At 49.0% G+C, this 18,637-nt stretch overlaps 1 protein-coding gene across 2 annotated transcripts in view; it reads right to left on the bottom strand.

The window, feature by feature from the left end:
* The window catches only part of serpinc1 (serpin peptidase inhibitor, clade C (antithrombin), member 1), a 59,103-nt gene that overhangs the window by 25,005 nt on the left and 15,461 nt on the right, over positions 1–18,637 (bottom strand). Inside the window, exon 1 of one of the 2 annotated variants that reach the window (XM_043700035.2) lies at positions 7,485–7,643. The exons of the other annotated variant lie outside the window; for it this stretch is intronic. The gene's annotated coding sequence lies outside the window, so the exon portion shown is untranslated. Of the gene's footprint in view, positions 1–7,484; positions 7,644–18,637 lie in introns of those variants that run through there. 2 annotated transcript variants of the gene reach the window in all.

Raw genomic sequence — 18,637 nt, forward strand, 5'->3', positions numbered from 1 at the left:
ATAAACCTATTAGGACAGAACTGAGGAGAAATGTCTTCATCTGTAGAATGGTGAGCCTGTGGAATTCATTCCCACAGAAAGTGTTTGAAGCCAAAACATTGGGTTTTCACAAAGGAAGTAGATATAGCTCTTGTGACTGAAGTGAAATGGATGGTCCTAAAGTGCTTTACAATCATTGAAGTAATTTTGAAATTACAGAGGGAAAAAGGGATATGCAGCTGAAGTTTTTCTGTGCGACAGAATTGCAAGAATGCAAAATCTCAAAGGGAACAACAATTTATACTGCAACAGGCAGAGGATGTGGCTGAGACCTTAAATGAGTACTTTGCATCAGTAGTCGCCCAGGAGAAGGATAAGGAGCTCAGTGAGATTTGTGTGGAGCTTGCTAATATGCTAGGGCATTTTGAGATCAAGAAAGAAGTGTTGTTGGATCTCCTGTAGAGCATTAAGGTGGACAAGTCCCCAGAGCTCAATGGTATCTACCTCAGGTTTATGAGAGAGGCAAGAGAGAAGATTGCTGGGTGACCAAGATCTCTGTATCCTTATTAATCACTGGAGAGGTCCCAGATGACTGGCGAGTACTAATGTTGTTCTTCTGTTAAAGAATGGAAATAGGGATGATCCAGGAAACTATAGACCTGCGATTCTCACATCGGTGGTTGGGAAACTAATTGGTGAGAGTTCTTCAGGATGGGGTTTATGCACATTTGGAAAAGAATGGCCTAATTATGGACAGTCAGCATGGCTTTGTGCAGGGCAGGTCATGTCTTACTAACTTGAATGAACTTTTCAAGGAGGTGACGAAGGTGATCGATGAGGGTAGAGCAGTGCATGGTGTCTACATGGTTTTTAACAAGTCCCTCATGGTAGGCTTATCCAGAAGATTAAGGTGCATGGGATCCATGGTGACCTGGTTGCATGGATTCAGAATTGCCTTGCCCATAGAAGGTAGAGGATAGTGGTGGAAGGGTGTTTTCAGGCTGGAGGTCCGTGACTAGTCGTGTTCTGCAAGGATCCATACTGGCACCTCTGCTGTTTGTAATATATATAAATAAATGACTTGGCTGAATATGTGGATGAGTGATTAGTTAGTTTGTGGACGAGACAAAGATCGGTGGAGAAGTAGTGGACAGTGTAGAAGGCTGTCAAAGGTTACAGCGAATATAGCTCAGTAGCAGATATGGTTGGAGAAATGGCAGATGGAGTTTAAGCCAGGTAAGTGTAAGTGTTCTTTGGGAGAACAGATGTTAAGGAAAACTATACAGTTAATGGCAGGACGCTGAACAGCATTGATGTCATAGAGTTATAGAGTCATTGAGATGTACAGCACGGAAACAGACCCTTCGGTCCAACCCGTCCATGCCGATCAGATATCCCAACCCAATCTAGTCCCACGTGCCAGCACCCAGCCCATATCCCACCAAACCCTTCCTATTCATATCATCCAGATGTCTTTTAAATGTTGCAATTGTACCTGCCTCCACCACTTCCCCTGGCAGCTCATTCCATACACGTACCACCCTCTGTGTGAAAAGGTTGCCCCTTAGGCCTCTTTTATATCTTTCCCCTCTCACCCTAAACGTATGCCCTCTAGTTCTGGACTCCCCGACCCCAGGGAAAAGACTTTGCCTATTTACCCTATTCATGCCCCTCATGATTTAATAAACCTCTATAAGGTCATCCCTCGGCCTCCAACACTCCAGGGAAAACAGCCCCAGCCTGTTCCACCTCTCCCTATAGCTCAAATCCTCCAACCCTGGCAACATCCTCATAAATCTTTTCTGAACCCTTTCAAGTTTCACAACATCTTTCCCATAGGAAGGAGACCAGAATTGCACTCAATATTCCAACAGTGGCCTAACCAATGTCCTGTACAGCCGCAACATGACCTCCCAACTCCTGTACTCAATACTCTGACCAATAAAGGAAAGCATACCAAACGCCTTCTTCACTATCCTATCTACCTGCGACTCCACTTTCAAGGAGCTATGAACCTGCACTCCAAGGTCTCTTTGTTCAGCAACACTCCCTAGGACCTTACCATTAAGTGTATAAGTCCTGCTAAGATTTGCTTTCCCAAAATGCAGCACCTCGCATTTATCTAAATGGAACTCCATCTGCCACTCCTCAGCCCATTGGCCCATCTGGTTAAGATCTGAGGTAACCTTCTTCGCTGTCCACTACACCTCCAATTTTGGTGTCATCTGCAAAATTACTAACTAAACCTCTTATGCTCACATCCAAATCATTTATATAAATGATGAAAAGTAGAGGACCCAGCACTGATCCTTGTGGCACTCCACTGGTCACAGGCCTCCAGTCTGAAAAACAACCCTCCACCACCACCCTCTGTCTTCTACCTTTGAGCCAGTTCTGTATCCAGTACATAGGAATCTTGGGGTTTAAGTTGATAGCCACCTGAAAGTGTCCACAAAAGTAGTTAGGGTGGTAAAGAAGCCATGTGGCATACTCAACTTTATTGGTCAGGGGAATTGAGAATAAGATTCAGGATGTCATGATGCTGCTTTATAAGACTTTGGTTAGGCTACACTTAGAGTATTGCATTCAATTATGTTTGCCACATTATAGGAAGGACGTGGAGGCTTTGGAGAGGGTGCAGAAGAGGTTGACCAGGTTGCTGCCTGGAATCGAGATTATGAGCTATAAGGAGAAACTGGAAAAACTCAAATTTCTTTCTCTTGAGCGGCAGAGGCAAAGGAAAGACATGATAGAAATTTATAAAATGATGAGATGTATGGATAGGGTTGACAGTCAGAATCTGTTTCTCAGAGTTGAAATGTGTAATACTATGGGGCAAGCGTTTAAGGTGAGGGGGGAAAGTTCAAAGGTGACATAAGGGGCATGTTTTCACACAGAGAGTGGTAGGAGTCTGGAACGCACTGTCAGGGCTGATGGTGGAGGCAGATACAATAAGGGCATTTAGGGACTTGTAGATAAGCACATGAATATGCAGGGAATGGGGGGATGTGGACCAAGGGCAGGGAGAAGGGATTAGTTTCATTTGGCATCATGTTCGGCTCAACATCGTGGGCCAAAGAGCCTGTTCCTGTGCTGTACTGTTCTCTGTTCTATATTCTATGAGAAGACAGTGATGATTGGTTGCCAACCAATCAATGGAATACAATGTTGATGTGGGAAAAGATCTGCCACCCTACCTACCCACAGGATGGCCGCACAGAACACCGAAAATCAAGCCTGTCCAAACCAAACAAGAAACACCCAGAATGCCTCAGCATTATCCAAACAGGCTGACAAGGGAAACCAGACATGACCATAGTCACTCACAGACCAGAGAATATACTTCCCAAGACAAACTGACAATAAGCTTCCTGGACTCGATAAACACAGCTGTCCCAAAGCCCTAAGGGCAGTCTCAAACCAAAGCCACACAAAGGACAGGTCGGACGTAGAGACACAAGAATACCTCACTCACAGGAGGGAAACAATGGAATCACATTACTGCCAGGAAAAGGGACATTCTCACCTACCCTTGAAGAGAACTGGAATCTCCTGATCCCACTATGAACTGGTTAATGCTGCCAGGATGCTTCATTGGATCTAGGTTCAGGACATTATTCTGGTAACTGCTTTGTGATTATCACCATCAGAACTGGATCACTTGATTATCAAGACCATTGTATTTTCCCTATTTTTAATTAGCATCACTGTACAGTATTCCTATAAAAGCTGGCTTGATTCTCAGCTCAGGGAAGAGAATCCTTGACCTATATGGACAGACTGTCAGTTCTGTGTCAGCCTGGTCAATTTCTCTTCCAGCTATATCACTTGTAATAAACAGCTTGTCAATTTCACCCAATCTGGCTTGTGTGGTCTCTACTCAATTGGGCTCAATTCTCTGACAGTTGATCAATGTGAGGTTATCCACTTTGGAAGTGAAAATATTGGTCAGAGTATTATTTAAATGGTTAAAAATTGCCACATGCTGTTGTGCAGAGGGACTTAGCGACATGAATCGCTAAAAGTTGATGTGTAGGTGCAACAGCTGATCAGGAAGGCAAACGGAATATTGGCTCTCATTGCGAGAGGGATTGAATTTAAGAGCAGCGAGGTTCTATTGCAATTGTACCAGGTGTTGGTGAGGCTGCACCTGGAGTATTGTGTGCAGTTCTGGTCTCCTTACTTGAGGAAGGATATCCTGGCTTTGGAGGTGGTGCAGAGGAGGTTCACCAGGTTGATTCTGGAGATGAGGGGGTTAACCCTGTGAGGAGAGGTTTGGCTGCCTGGGACTCTACTCGCTAGAATTTAGAAGAATGAGAGGGGATCTTATAGAAACATATAACGTTCTGAAAGGGATAGACAAGATAGAGGCAGGCAAGTTATTTCCGCTGTTGGGTGAGACTAGGACTAGGGGACATGGCCTCAAAATTAGGGGGAGTAGATTTAGGACAAAGATGAGGAGGAACTGCTTTTCCCAGAGAGTAATGGATCTTTGGAATTCTGTGCCCAAGGAAGCTTCATTACATATATTCAAGACACAGCTGGATGGGTTTTTGCATGTCAGGGGAGTTAAGGGTTATGGGGTTAATGCAGGTAGGAGGAGCTGAGACAATGGGTAGATCAGCCATGATCTTAATGAATGACAGAGCAGGCTTGATGGGGCCAAATGGCCTACTCCTGCTTCCAATACTATGAAACTATGAAATCAGCAACCATATTACCTCCTTTGGAACGGACTGTGATATTAACGCTTCTCAGGCTCTTGAGCAGATTGTAGCAGGTTTTCCTGTGATAAAAGACCGTGGAGCAGATATCTCCCCTATCTATCCCCTTACCCACCTCCGATTGGTCAGTTAGCAGTGCCACTGGAGAAGCATGGGTAATGTGCCATACAGCCCAGTCCTAGGTTACCAAGGGAGCCATGCCATAGGCAAATGAGTGCGGAATGGGAGGGTGTCTGTCATAGGGTCAGGTGGGAGCCGGGAGTGAGGCTTGGCGGGGGTGTGGGAAGTAAGAACAAAGAGATGACTGGAAGTGGGACCTCTGCTCCCTGATGCCGACACCCTCAAGCAGGCATCAAATTGAGGGACCAAATCCCCACTACCTCCCCTCCTCCCCTATCATCATCTGCCCTCAGGGGAAAATTCTGGCACAGCTTGCTCTTCAGACTCCCCACCTTGTATCAGCCCTACTGGGGGAAGGTTGGATGCTGGCATTGGGGAGGATGTGGCTTGGATGAGTGGACATCAATTATCTTCCCACCTCAGCTTTAACTGGGGCAAAGCTGGGAAGGTAGCTATTGCTACCTGGCACTCACTCTCCTGGTTAAATGTCCCACCAATGTCACATTGGGAAAGTGGGGGCGAAGGGTATTAAATGCTGAAAGCATTGACAAGATCACTGTTTTGTGGGGACACTGTTTTGGGGCAGCCCGGTGGCTCAGTGGTTAGCACTTCTGCCTCACAGTGCTAGGGACCCAGGTTCAATTCCCACCTCGGGCAACTGTCTGTGTGGAGTTTGCCCGTTCTCCCCGTGTCTGCGTGGGTTTCCTCCGGGTGCACTGGTTTCCTCCCACAGTCCAAAGATGTGCAGGTCAGGTGAATTGGCCATGCTAAATTGCTCGTAATGTTAGGTGCATTAGTCAGAGGGAAATGGTTCTGGGTGGGTTATTCTTCGGAGGATTGGTGTGGACTCATTGGGCAGAAGGGCCTGTTTCCCCATTGTAGGGAATCTCATCTAATCTAAAAATCATTGATTTAAACCTTGATTCTTCAGAATGCTGACAAAATGACCCTTCCTGCAGTGGGTGAAGCCTCCACATGAGGGCAGTACAAGCACTGGACTGGCGAAGAGGAAACTGGGGATATCGGGTGAAGGAAGACGGTTCTGGGGAAGGAGGGCAGGACGGGGTGTGGGGAAGTGGGGAAAGCAGAAGTGCAATGTCATATTCCACCCCCCCCCCTCCCCCCCCTCCACCACGGGGTAGATTGAGTAATAGGAGCAACCACATTTCATCATCAGCGACTGTAGGTGCATCTCACCCTTCGTAATGAAGTTTCTCCAGAGACCAACTTATCACTGTTGACATGCACTGATTTAAACTAATCTGCCATTTTCAGGATAATCTATACATAGCTCATAATGAGCTTACTATCCAAAATCTGAATGTGCATCCAGGATTTGAAAAGGTTGGCTGAAAGGTATAAAGGAATGTCACCCAGGGGGCATTGATCACCTTCAGAACCACCTCCGTCCTGAGCCCTGGTGGTCAATCCAGTTCCTGGCAGTCAATTCCAAGGCAGCTAGTGTTCAAGAAGTGATCAGTAAATATTGTGCTCATGGTTTCTCCATTGGGAACACAAACAAGAGAAGCAAAAGACCAGTTTTCATGTGCTAGGCTTCAAAGCAACGAGGGTCAACTAGAGGAGCCAAGGTCAATCCTGTCCTGCCTGATCTGATCTGATCCTGAATAAATCCTGTTTATGGGCGGCACGGTGGCACAGTGGTTAGCACTGCTGCCTCACAGCGCCAGAGACCCGGATTCAATTCCCACCTCAGGCAACTGTCTGTGTGGAGTTTGTACATTCTCCCCGTGTCTGCGTGGGTTTTCTCTGGGTGCTCCGGTTTCCACCCACAGTCCAAACATGTGCAGGTTAGGTGAATTAGCCATGCTAAATTGTCCGTCGTGTTAGGTGAAGGGGTAAATGTAGGGGAATGGGTCTGGGTGGGTTGCTCTTCGGAGGGTCGGTGTGGACTTGTTTCTACACTTTAAGTAATCTAATCTAATCTAAAACCTCTGGTCAAATCTTCACTCAATCAACTCCCTCCACAATCCCATCCTCTGAATCAAGTCTCAATCAATCCCTTCCCCTCCTAATCCCTTCATTTGGGATCAATTCTTCTTGCAACCACTTCCCCTGTGCTCCATTCCTCACTCAATTCCTTCCTGTGAGGACCCTTCTTTGGCCGATCCCTTATCCTCACTCAAACCTTTCCCCGTGATAGTCAACACTGTCCCCACACAATCGAGTTTCACACAAACCTTCCCTTTGTATTCCTTCCTTCAGTTCAATCCACCCTCACTCGATCAAGTCCTAACCCGATCTCCTTCTCGGTGATCCTTTTGAGATTCTTCACTCGATCCCGTCCTTACACAATCTTTCCCTGGGGAACCCTTTCCTCCATGATTCCTTCCACACCCGGATACACTCCCAAAGGGTCACTAGAAACTGGATCCAGAGTGGGTTTGATTCCCTGGATGTCGGCTAGTTGGCCGGTGGAGGTGGGGGGGGGGGGGGGGGGAATCTGAGGCTCAACCCAATACGGTCCCACCAAATCCTGGGGCTGTTAACCAGGAGAAGCCGGGATTGTATTCGAGCCAGAGGTCACTGAGCTGTCGGAGAGCTTCCAATCCGCAATCCCACTGGTAGGTTCACCATTGTATTCAGGATTCTCTTGATTTCCTGATTGACTCTGCATAATAAAATAGAGATTCAGCCACATACCTGTAAAAGCTCTCTCCAATCTCAGTCCTCTGATAAAGTTTCGAACAAAATTGCAAATCCTGAAATTTCACGGGAAAAAAAGCCCAGAAAAGAGTGCTCGAGACCAGGTCAGTGTCTGTTAGGCTGCTTCAGAGCACTGCCCAAGGGACAAAACCTGTGTAAATAACAACATCCAATAGCAGATGCACTCGAATCCAAAACAAACTCCTCTCCTCTGCACTTAACCATTAGGACATGCTCCTTTGATCTTTCCTGTGCTTCTACAATCAGCTCGATAGATAAATGGGGGGAAGGGAGAGGCTTTCAAACCTGGCAGAACAATGAGCAAGGAGGGTAGGTAACAATGAGAGGTAGCTCGGTTTGTGTAGTGCTAACTCAGTCAGGAAATTGTGGAGTCAATCCTGTTTCAAAACTTCAGAGCCTAAACCAGGCTGAAACTCCAGTGTAACACTGATGGAGTACTTCACTGTCAGAGGGTCAGTGCTGAGGGAGTGCTGCACTGTCAGAGGGTCAGTGCTGAGGGAGTACTGCACTGTCGGAGGGTCAGTACTGAGAGAGTGCTGCACTGTCAGAGGGTGAGTGCGGAGGGAGTGCTGCACTGTCAGAGGGTCAGTGCTGAGGGAGTGCTGCACTGTCGGAGGGTCAGTACTTAGGGAGTGCCGCACTGTCAGAGGGTCAGTGCTGAGGGAGTGCCGCACTGTCAGAGGGTCAGTACTGAGGGAGTGCCGCACTGTCAGAGGGTCAGTGCTGAGGGAGTGCCGCACTGTCAGAGTGTCAATACCAAGGGAGTGCCGCACTGTCAGAGGGTCAGTTCTGAGGGAGTGCTGCACTGTAGGAGGGTCAGGACAGAGGGAGTGCTGCACTGTCAAAGGGTCAGTACTTAGGGAGTGCTGCACTGTCAAGAGTGTCAATACCAAGGGAGTGCTGCACTGTCAGAGGGTCAGTGCTGAGGGAGTACTGTACATCATTACTGAGGGAGTGTCACACTGTCGGAGGGTCAGTGCTGAGGGAGTGCTGCACTGTCGGAGGGTCAGTGCTGAGGGAGTGCTGCACTGTCAGAGGGTCAGTGCTGAGGGAGTGCTGCACTGTTAGGGGGTGAGTGCTGAGGGAGTGCCGCACTGTCAGAGGGTCAGTACTGAGGGAGTGCTGCACTGTCAGAGGGTCAGTGCTGAGGGAGTGCCGCACTGTCAGAGGGTCAGTGCTGAGGGAGTGCCGCACTGTCAGAGGGTCAGTACTGAGGGAGTGCTCCACTGTAGGAGGGTCAGTACTGAGGGAGTGCTGCACTGTCAGAGGGTCAGTGCTGAGGGAGTGCTGCACTGTCGGAGGGTCAGTGCTGAGGGAGTGCTGCACTGTCAGAGGGTCAGTGCTGAGGGAGTGCCGCACTGTCAGAGGGTGAGTGCTGAGGGAGTGACGCACTGTCGGTGGGTCAGTACTGAGGGAGTGCTGCACTGTCAGAGGGTCAGTGCTGAGGGAGTGCTGCACTGTCGGAGGGTCAGTACTGAGGGAGTGCTGCACTGTCAGAGGGTCAGTGCTGAGGGAGTGCCGCACTGTCAGAGGGTGAGTGCTGAGGGAGTGCTGCACTGTCGGAGGGTCAGTACTGAGGGAGTGCAGCACTGTCGGAGGGTCAGTGCTGAGGGAGTTCCGCACTGTCAGAGGGTCAGTGCTGAGGGAGTGCCGCACTGTCAGAGGGTCAGTGCTGAGGGAGTGCTGCACTGTCTGAGGGTGAGTGCGGAGGGAGTGCTCCACTGTCAGATGGTCAGTGCTGAGGGAGTGCTGCACTGTAGGAGGGTCAGGACTGAGGGAGTGCTGCACTGTCAGAGGGTCAGTGCGGAGGGAGTGCTGCACTGTCAAAGGGTCAGTACTTAGGGAGTGCTGCACTGTCAGAGGGTCAGTGCTGAGGGAGTTCCGCACTGTCAGAGGGTGAGTGCTGAGGGAGTGCCGCACTGTCAGAGGGTCAGTCCTGAGGGAGTGCTGCACTGTCTGAGGGTCAGTACTGAGGGAGTGATGCACTGTCAGAGGGTCAGTGCTGAGGGAGTGCCGCACTGTCAGAGGGTGAGTGCTGAGGGAGTGTTGCACTGTCGGTGGGTCAGTACTGAGGGAGTGCTGCACTGTCAGAGGGTCAGTGCTGAGGGAGTACTGCACTGTCGGAGGGTCAGTACTGAGAGAGTGCTGCACTGTCAGAGGGTCAGTGCTGAGGGAGTGCTGCACTGTCAGAGGGTCAGTGCTGAGGGAGTGCTGGACTGTAGGAGGGTCAGGACAGAGGGTGTGCTGCACTGTCAGAGGGTGAGTGCGGAGGGAGTGCTGCACTGTCAGAGGGTCAGTGCTGAGGGAGTGCTGCACTGTCGGAGGGTCAGTACTTAGGGAGTGCCGCACTGTCAGAGGGTCAGTGCTGAGGGAGTGCCGCACTGTCAGAGTGTCAATACCAAGGGAGTGCCGCACTGTCAGAGGGTCAGTACTGAGGGAGTGCTGCACTGTAGGAGGGTCAGTACTGAGGGAGTGCTGCACTGTCAAAGGGTCAGTACTTAGGGAGTGCTGCACTGTCAGAGTGTCAATACCAAGGGAGTGCTGCAATGTCAGAGGGTCAGTGCTGAGGGAGTACTGTACCATCATTAATGAGGGAGTGTCACACTGTCGGAGGGTCAGTGCTGAGGGAGTGTCACCCTTTCAAAGTTTCAGTACTGAGGGAGTGCTGCACTGTCGGAGGGTCAGTGCTGAGGGAGTGCTGCACTGTCGGAGGGTCAGTGCTGAGGGAGTGCTGCACTATCGGAGGTTCAATACCAAGGGAGTGCCGCACTGTCAGTGGGTCAGGACAGAGGGAGTGCTGCACTGTCGGAGGGTCAGTGCTGAGGGAGTGCTGCACTATCGGAGGTTCAATACGAAGGGAGTGCCATGCTGTCAGTGGGTCAGGACAGAGGGAGTGCTGCACTGTCAGAGGGTCAGTGCTGAGGGAGTGCTGCACTGTCGGAGGGTCAGTACTGAGGGAGTGCTGCACTGGCGGAGGGTCAGTGCTGAGGGAGTGCTGCACTGTCAAGAGGGTCAGTGCTGAGGGAGTTCCGCACTGTCAGAGGGTCAGTGCTGAGGGAGTGCTGCACTGTCAGACAGTCAGTACTGAGGGAGTGTCGCACTGTCGGAGGGTGAGTACTGAGTCAATGCCACACTGTCAGTGGATTAGTACTGAGGGAGTGCCAAGATTGGAGTGGTGCTGGAATGGCACAGCAGGTGAAGGGCTTCCTGATGAAGGGCTTTTGCCCTAAACGTCGGTTTTCCTGCTCCTCCGATGCTGCCTGACCTGCTGTGCTTTTCCAGCACCACTCTAATCTTGACTCTAATCTCCAGCATCTGCAGTACCCATTTCTGCCTAGTTGACTGAGGGAGTGTCGCACAGTCAAAGGGTCAGTACCGAGGGAGTGTCACACTGTCGGAGGGTCAGTGCTGAGGGAGTGCTGCACTGTTGATGGATCATTACTGAGGGAATGCCGCACTGTCGGAGAGTCAGTACTGAGGGAGGTCCACACTGTTGTAGGGTCAGTACTGAGGGAGTGCTGCACTGTTAGAGGGTCAGTACTGAGGGAGGGCCGCACTGTTGGAGGGTCAGCCCTGAAGGAGCATTGCACTGTCTGAGGTTCTGTGCTGAGGGAGTGCTGCACTGTCATTGGGTCAGTGCTGGAAGACTGCTGCACTGTCAGAGGGTCAGTGCTGAGGGAGTGCTGCACTGTAGGAGGGTCAGTACTGAGGGAGTGCTGCACTGTCAGAGGGTCAGTACTGAGGGAGTGCTGCACTGTCAGAGGGTCTGTACGGAGGGAGTGCTGCACTGTCAGAGGGTCAGTGCTGAGGGTGTGCTGCACTGTCTGAGGGTCAGTACTGAGGGAGATCCACACTGTTGTAAGGTCAGTACTGAGGGAGTGCTGCACTGTTAGAGGGTCAGTACTGAGGGAGGGCCGCACTGTTGGAGGGTCAGCCCTGAAGGAACATTGCACTGTCTGAGGTTCTGTGCTGAGGGAGTGCTGCACTGTCATTGGGTCAGTGCTGGAAGACTGCTGCACTGTCAGAGGGTCAGTGCTGAGGGAGTGCTGCACTGTAGGAGGGTCAGTACTGAGGGAGTGCTGCACTGTCAGAGGGTCAGTACTGAGGGAGTGCTGCACTGTCAGAGGGTCTGTGCTGAGGGTGTGCTGCACTGTAGGAGGGTCAGTACTGAGGGAGTGTTGCACTGTCAGAGGGTCAGTGCTGAGGATGTGCTGCACTGTTGGAGCGTCAGTACTGAGGGAGTGCTGCACTGTTAGAGGGCCAGTACTGAGGGAGTGCCGCATTGTCAGATGGTCAGTACTGAGGGAGTGCTGCACTGTAGGAGGGTCAGTACTGAGGATGTGCTGCACTGTCGGAGGGTCAGTGCTGAGGGTGTGCTGCACTGTCGGAGGTTCAATACCAAGGGAGTGCTGCACTGTTAGAGGGTCAGTGCTGAGGGAGTTCCGCACTGTCAGAGGGTCAGTGCTGAGGGAGTGCTGCACTGTCAGACAGTCAGTACTGAGGGAGTGTCGCACTGTCGGAGGGTGAGTACTGAGTCAATGCCACACTGTCAGTGGATTAGTACTGAGGGAGTGCCAAGATTGGAGTGGTGCTGGAATGGCACAGCAGGTGAAGGGCTTCCTGATGAAGGGCTTTTGCCCTAAACGTCGGTTTTCCTGCTCCTCCGATGCTGCCTGACCTGCTGTGCTTTTCCAGCACCACTCTAATCTTGACTCTAATCTCCAGCATCTGCAGTACCCATTTCTGCCTAGTTGACTGAGGGAGTGTCGCACAGTCAAAGGGTCAGTACCGAGGGAGTGTCACACTGTCGGAGGGTCAGTGCTGAGGGAGTGCTGCACTGTTGATGGATCATTACTGAGGGAATGCCGCACTGTCGGAGAGTCAGTACTGAGGGAGGTCCACACTGTTGAAGGGTCAGTACTGAGGGAGTGCCACACCATCTAAGGGTCTGTGCTGAGGGAGTGCTGAACTGTCTAAGGGTCGGAACTGAGAGAGTGCTGCACTGTCAGTGGGTCGGAACTAAGAGAGTGCTGCTCTCAGTGGGTCGGAACTGAGAGAGTGCTGCACTGTCAGTGGGTCGGAACTGAGAGAGTGCTGCACTGTCAATGGGTCATTGCTGAGGGAGTGCTGCACTGTTGGAGGGTCAGGACTGAGGGAAGGCTGCACTGTCGGAGGGTCAGCACTGAGGGAGTGCTGCACTGTCTGAGGAGAGAGTGAGGTCTGCATATGCTGGAGATCAGAGCTGAAAATGTGTTGCTGGAAAAGCGCAGCAGGTCAGGCAGCATCCAGGGAACAGGAGAATCGACGTTTCGGGTATAAGCCCTTCTTCAGGAACCTTCTTCCTGAAGAAGGGCTTATGCCCGAAACGTCGATTCTCCTGTTCCCTGGATGCTGCCTGACCTGCTGCGCTTTTCCAGCAACACATTTTCTGCACTGTCTGAGGGTCAGTACTGAGGGACTGCTGCACTGTCAGTGGGTCAGTGCTGATGGAGTGCTACACTGTTGGAGGGTCAGGACTGAGGGTAGGCTGCAGTGTTGGAGGGTCAGTACTGAGGGAGTGCTGCACTGTCTGGCGGGTCAGTGCTAAGAGATTACTGCATTGTTGGTGGGTCAGGACTGAGGGAACACTGCACTATCATAAGGTCAGTATTGACGGAGTGCTGCACTGTCAGGGGGTCAGTGTTAAGGGATTGCTGCACTGTTGGAGGGTTAGGGTTGAGGGAATGCTGCAGTGCCACAGTGTCAGTTTTGAGGGAATGTCGCTCTGTTGGAGGGCCACATGCTGCAATATTGGAGGGTCAGTACTGAGGGACCCCGTCTGATATTGTTGTTCTGATGACCCTGCATCCACTGAACTGAATGAGGGTCAATACTGAGGGACTGACCCTCACGGTACGGAGATGGTCAGTTCACTGAGAGCAGTGCCTCGTAATTATTCCTCACCCAGGTCACCAGGTCATGTATTAATTGTTGGGTCTTTCTGTCCTCAAATTGTTGCCTTTTTTTTCCCTACAATTACAACTGTTTAAGAAGGGTGGTAAGGACAAGCCAGGGAGCTATAGACCAGTGAGCCTGACCTCGGTGGTGGGCAAGTTGTTGGAGGGAATCCTGAGGGACAGGGTGTACATGTATTTGGAAAGGCAAGGACTGATTCGGGATAGTCAACATGGTTTTGTGCGTGGGAAATCATGTCTCACAAAGAAGTAACAAAGAGAATTGATGATGGCAGAGCAGTAGATGTGATCTCTCTGGACTTCAGTAAGGCGTTCGACAAGGTCCCCCATGGAAGATAGGTTAGCAGGTTTGGATCTCATGGAATACAGGGAGAACTAGCCATTTGGATGCAGAACTGGCTCAAAGGTAGAAGACAGAGGGTGGTGGTGGAGGGTTGTTTTTCAGACTGGAGGCCTGTGACCAGTGGAGTACCACAAGGATCGGTGCTGGGTCCTTTTTGTCATTTACATAAATGATTTGGATGCAAGCATAAGAGGTACAGTTAGTAAGTTTGCAGATGACACCAAAATTGGAGGTGTAGTGGACAGCGAAGAGGGTTACCTCAGATTACAACAGGATCTTGACCAGATGGGCCAATGGGCTGAGAAGTGGCAGATGGAGTTTAATTCAGATAAATGCGAGATGCTGCATTTTGGGAAAGCAAATCTTAGCAGGATTTATACACTTAATGATAAGGTCCTAGGGAGTGTTGCTGAACAAAGAGACCTTGGAGTGCAGGTTCATAGCTCCTTGAAAGTGGAGTCGCAGGTAGATAGGATAGTGAAGAAGGCGTTTGGTATGCTTTCCTTTATTGGTCAGAGTGTTGAGTACAGGAGCTGGGAGGACATGTTGCAGCTGTACAGGACATTGGTTTGGGCACTGTTGGAATATTGCATGCAATTCTGGTCTCCTTCCTATCGGAAAGATGTTGTAAATCTTGAAAGGGTTCAGAAACGATTTACAAGGATGTTGCCAGGGTTGGAGGATTTGAGCTATAGGGAGAAGCTGAACAAGATGGGGCTGTTTTCCCTGGAGCGTCGGAGGCTGAGGGTTGACCTTAAAGAGGTTTACAAAATTATGAGGGGCATGGATAGGATAAACAGGCAAAATCTTTTCCCTGGGCCAGGGAGTCCAGAACGAGAGGGCATAGGTTTAGGGTGAGAGGGGAAAGATATAAAAGAGACCTAAGGGGCAACCTTTTCATGCAGAGGGTGGTACGTGTGTGGAATGAGCTGCCAGAGGAAGTGGTGGAGCCTGGTACAATTGCAACATTTAAGAGGCATCTGGATGGGTATATGAATAGGAAGGGTTTGGAGGGATATGGGCCGGGTGCTGGCAGGTGGGACTAGATTGGGTTGGGATATCTGGTCAGCGTGGAGGGATTGGACTGAAGGGTCTGTTTCCATGCCGTACATCTCTATGACTCTATGAGTAATTATGCTTTAAAAGTATATTTGCTCAGCTCAGGGTGTCCACTGAAACATGCAACATTGTCACATTGCCACCCCACCGACATCTCTCAGAGTCTGCTCTCAGTTGGACCTTAACCTGCAACCTTCAGCTGGAAAATATATTGTTCAGAACATTGCTGAGATTCTGAAGTAGTGAAGTCCCAGCAAGGGTCAAGGCAAAATCAGGAGCGAGTCTAAGGACAACCAAGAGTTTATCTCCATGAGCGACAGAGATTAAAGATCGGGAATGAGACGATAAGAAGGAGGGCGGATGGACAGTGGGTGAACTCGATGTTAACTCATAGGAATTGAGTGTGTGAACAAAGGATTGGATTCAGAGAGAAAAAAACAATAAATATAAAGAAAAAGTATTCAAAATGTTAAAACTAATGTCTCTTTTGAAAATGCCAGTAATTCACAACACAAAGAAGAGAAAATCCACGGTTTAGAATTAGCATCTAAGAGTGAGTCATCATTCATTTGTGCATTCTCCAAAGGGACCACTAACCCATTGGAGTCCACTTGCCATCCAAACAGCACTATCCTGTTGTGCATCATATATTTGTTGGTGTCCCTTTCAATGGGTATTCTTGTGAAATGTCCTGATCAGTGCAAGACAGAAAACCTTTAACAGCTGTTTTTCTTCAGCAATACCCAGTTTAAATTGTTGACTGTGGGGTTTGAGAAACTAAATGGCAGGCCACCATTTTAAAATCTTAAAAGAGGTCAGATGGTTTAATTACAAGTAGGAACTTTCTGAAGTGCAGTTGGAATTCCTGATGAAGGGCTTTTGCCCGAAACGTCAACTCTCTTGCTCCTCGGATGCTGCCTAACCTGTTGTGCTTTTCCAGCACCACTCTAATCTAGACTATGGGCAATTTAACATGGCCAATCTACCTAACCTGCACATCTTTGGACTGCGGAAGGAAACCCATGCGGAGACAGGGAGAATGTTCAAACTCCATACAGACAAGGCTGGAATCAAACCCGGGTTCCCTGGCGCTGTGAGGCAGCAGTGCTAACCACTGAGCCACCGTGCCGCAGTGATCTGGGTTTACTGGGTAATATCCCTGTACAAATGAAGTCACTTCATGAACCTAAAATTGAGAGTACGCATGTGCTCTTTTCCAAAGTATTGGTTGATTGGTGCAGATGGATCACCCACTCGTTTGTCCGAGTGTGCGGTCAATGTCCAGTTGACCTTTCTCATTATTGACAAAGAGCAGCACATTCTTGTCACCCATCAACTGAGCAAACTGATATCTGAATCAAATTTAATGCCTTCTATTTATTCGAACAAATGTGAACTGATTGCTTCTTTCTTGTGCTGCAGGGTTTTTTTGACACGAATCATCTTCTCCATAAGTCCTTCACGATCGCCAGTGTCTTCCTGGTCTCCCAGGCTTTAAATCCAAGAGTATTTACCTTAGAATTTTAGAATCACAGGGTATTGATGTAGACCATTCAGCCTGTCCCATCTGTACTGGATCTTCTCTCAATGTTTTTTCTCTCTCTCTCCTGCCATTGTCCATATTCCTCCAAATCTTTCCTTAGGAAGGATTTCTCCAGTTGCATGATGAAAGTTGCAATTAACCCAGCTTTGGCCATCTTTTTAGACAGTGTGTCCCAGATCACAACATCTCACTGTCCAGAAATATCTCCTCACCTCTCCCTTTGATCTTCTCCTATTTCTCTTAAATATCTATCATCTAATCACCAGTTTCTCTGGAACATTCTGGGCAAGTCTTGACATTACGTATCTTGAACACAGAGGTAGCCAACGAATGCCTAAAATTAATGGTATAGTGCACAGTGAAGAAGAGATTTTAATCATTTGGTTCAATGGCCTGAGGAGTAGCAGAAAGAGTTTAATTTGGATAAATGCCGCATCCCAGCCCTTGACTTTGTTAATTCTCTGTCTTTGTACTTGCTTAAAATCTCTTCCATGCTTAGCATCTTTCCTTCCCAATGAATGGACATTGACCTGAAACAATATAACGCTGTTCCTATTTCCATAGATGCCACCTGACCCAGAGTGTTTCTAGATATAGGTGTCGAAAAGTGTGGTGGTGGAAATGCACAGCGGGTCAGGCAGCATCCGAGGAGCAGGAGAGTCAATGTTTCGGACATAAACTCTTCATCAGAACCGCATTCTTGTTGAAGAGCTTATGCCCGAAACATTGACTCTCCTGCTCCTCGGATGCTGCCTGACCCACTGTGCTTTTCGACTCTGACTCTCCAGCATCGGCAGTCCTCACTTTCTCCCGAGACAGAGATGTTTCTACCATTCCATTTTAGTAAAGTAAACAAGGACAGGACTTACTTAATTAATGGTAGGTCCCAGGATAATGTTATAGAACAGAAAGACCGAGGGGTTCAGGAATATAATGCTCTAAAACTTGCATCTCTAGTTGCATGTTGAAAGGGGGTTTAAGGAGGCATTTAGCACACTTACCTTCATTGCTAAGGCCATTGAGTATTGGACTTGGGACGTCATATTGAGATTCTACAGAATGTTGGTGAAGCCTCTTCTGAAGTAGCATGTGCAGCTCTGGTCGCCATTATAGGAAGGATATCATTAAACTTGCCAGGGTTCAGAAAAGATTTACTGGATGTTGCTCGGAATATAGGGTTTGAGATATAAAAATAGACTGGTAAAATGGGACATTTTTTTCCTGGAGAGTTGGAGGCTGAGGGGTAACCTTATTGAGGTTTATAAAATCATGAGGGGCATGGGTAGGGTGAATGATGAAGGCGTTTTCCCTGGAATGGGGGAGTTCAAAGTTAGAGGGTATATTTTTAAGGTGAGAGGAGAAAGATTTAAAAAGGACATGAGGGACAATGAACAGTGGGTTGTTCATGTGTGGAATGAACTGCCAGAGGAAATAGATGTGGCTACAGTTCAACATTTAAAAGACATTTGGATAAGTTCATGAATAGAAGGGCTTTGGAGAGGTATGGGCCAGGTGTGGACAGGTGGGACGAGATTGTTTTTGAACACGGTCGGCTTGGACTGGTTGGACAGTAAGATCTGTTTCTGCTCTGACTCTACAACTAGCCAATCTGTGCTTGTCAGCTACTATACCGTGAATGTGTGATATCTCTCAATGCTTTACTACAACTTCACATTCCAACATCTCCAATCAGGATAGAGGCACAAGTGAAATCCTCTGTTCCACGACTGTAATGTGTTAGTCCCTTTATTCCCCTGGCCGACAGGCAGCTCACAATTCAGATTGTTATTTGATTAGACACTTCACCCAATCTCCCAGTTTAATGATTTCAGAGAGCAGCTGTTGGTGATCATTCTCTCTTGCTTGTTTACACAATCAGGCCTAGATCCCTCCAGACCCACCATTTGTCTCTGTGTCCCATTACCATTTCCTCTTGTCTCTCACCAATATCCCATTTGCCATTTAAGGTCTTAAATGCAGTGGGGGTTGTTCAGAGGAAGTTTACTAAATTGACACCTGGAATGAGTGGCTTGTCTTCTTAGGGTAGATTGGAAAGGCCGGGCTTGTTTCTAGTGGAGTTTAGAAGGCCATAAGACATGGGAGTGGAAATAAGGCCTTTCGGCCCATCAAGTCCAATCCGCCATTCAATCGTGGCTGATGGGCATTTCAACGCCAATTATCCACACTCTCCCCGTATCCCTTAATTCATTAAGGCATTATTAATCTCTGC

Source organism: Chiloscyllium plagiosum, unplaced genomic scaffold, assembly GCF_037043375.1.
Source record: "Chiloscyllium plagiosum isolate Xiang-an unplaced genomic scaffold, Cpla_swu_hap1 HiC_scaffold_9, whole genome shotgun sequence".
NCBI lineage: Eukaryota > Metazoa > Chordata > Chondrichthyes > Orectolobiformes > Hemiscylliidae > Chiloscyllium > Chiloscyllium plagiosum.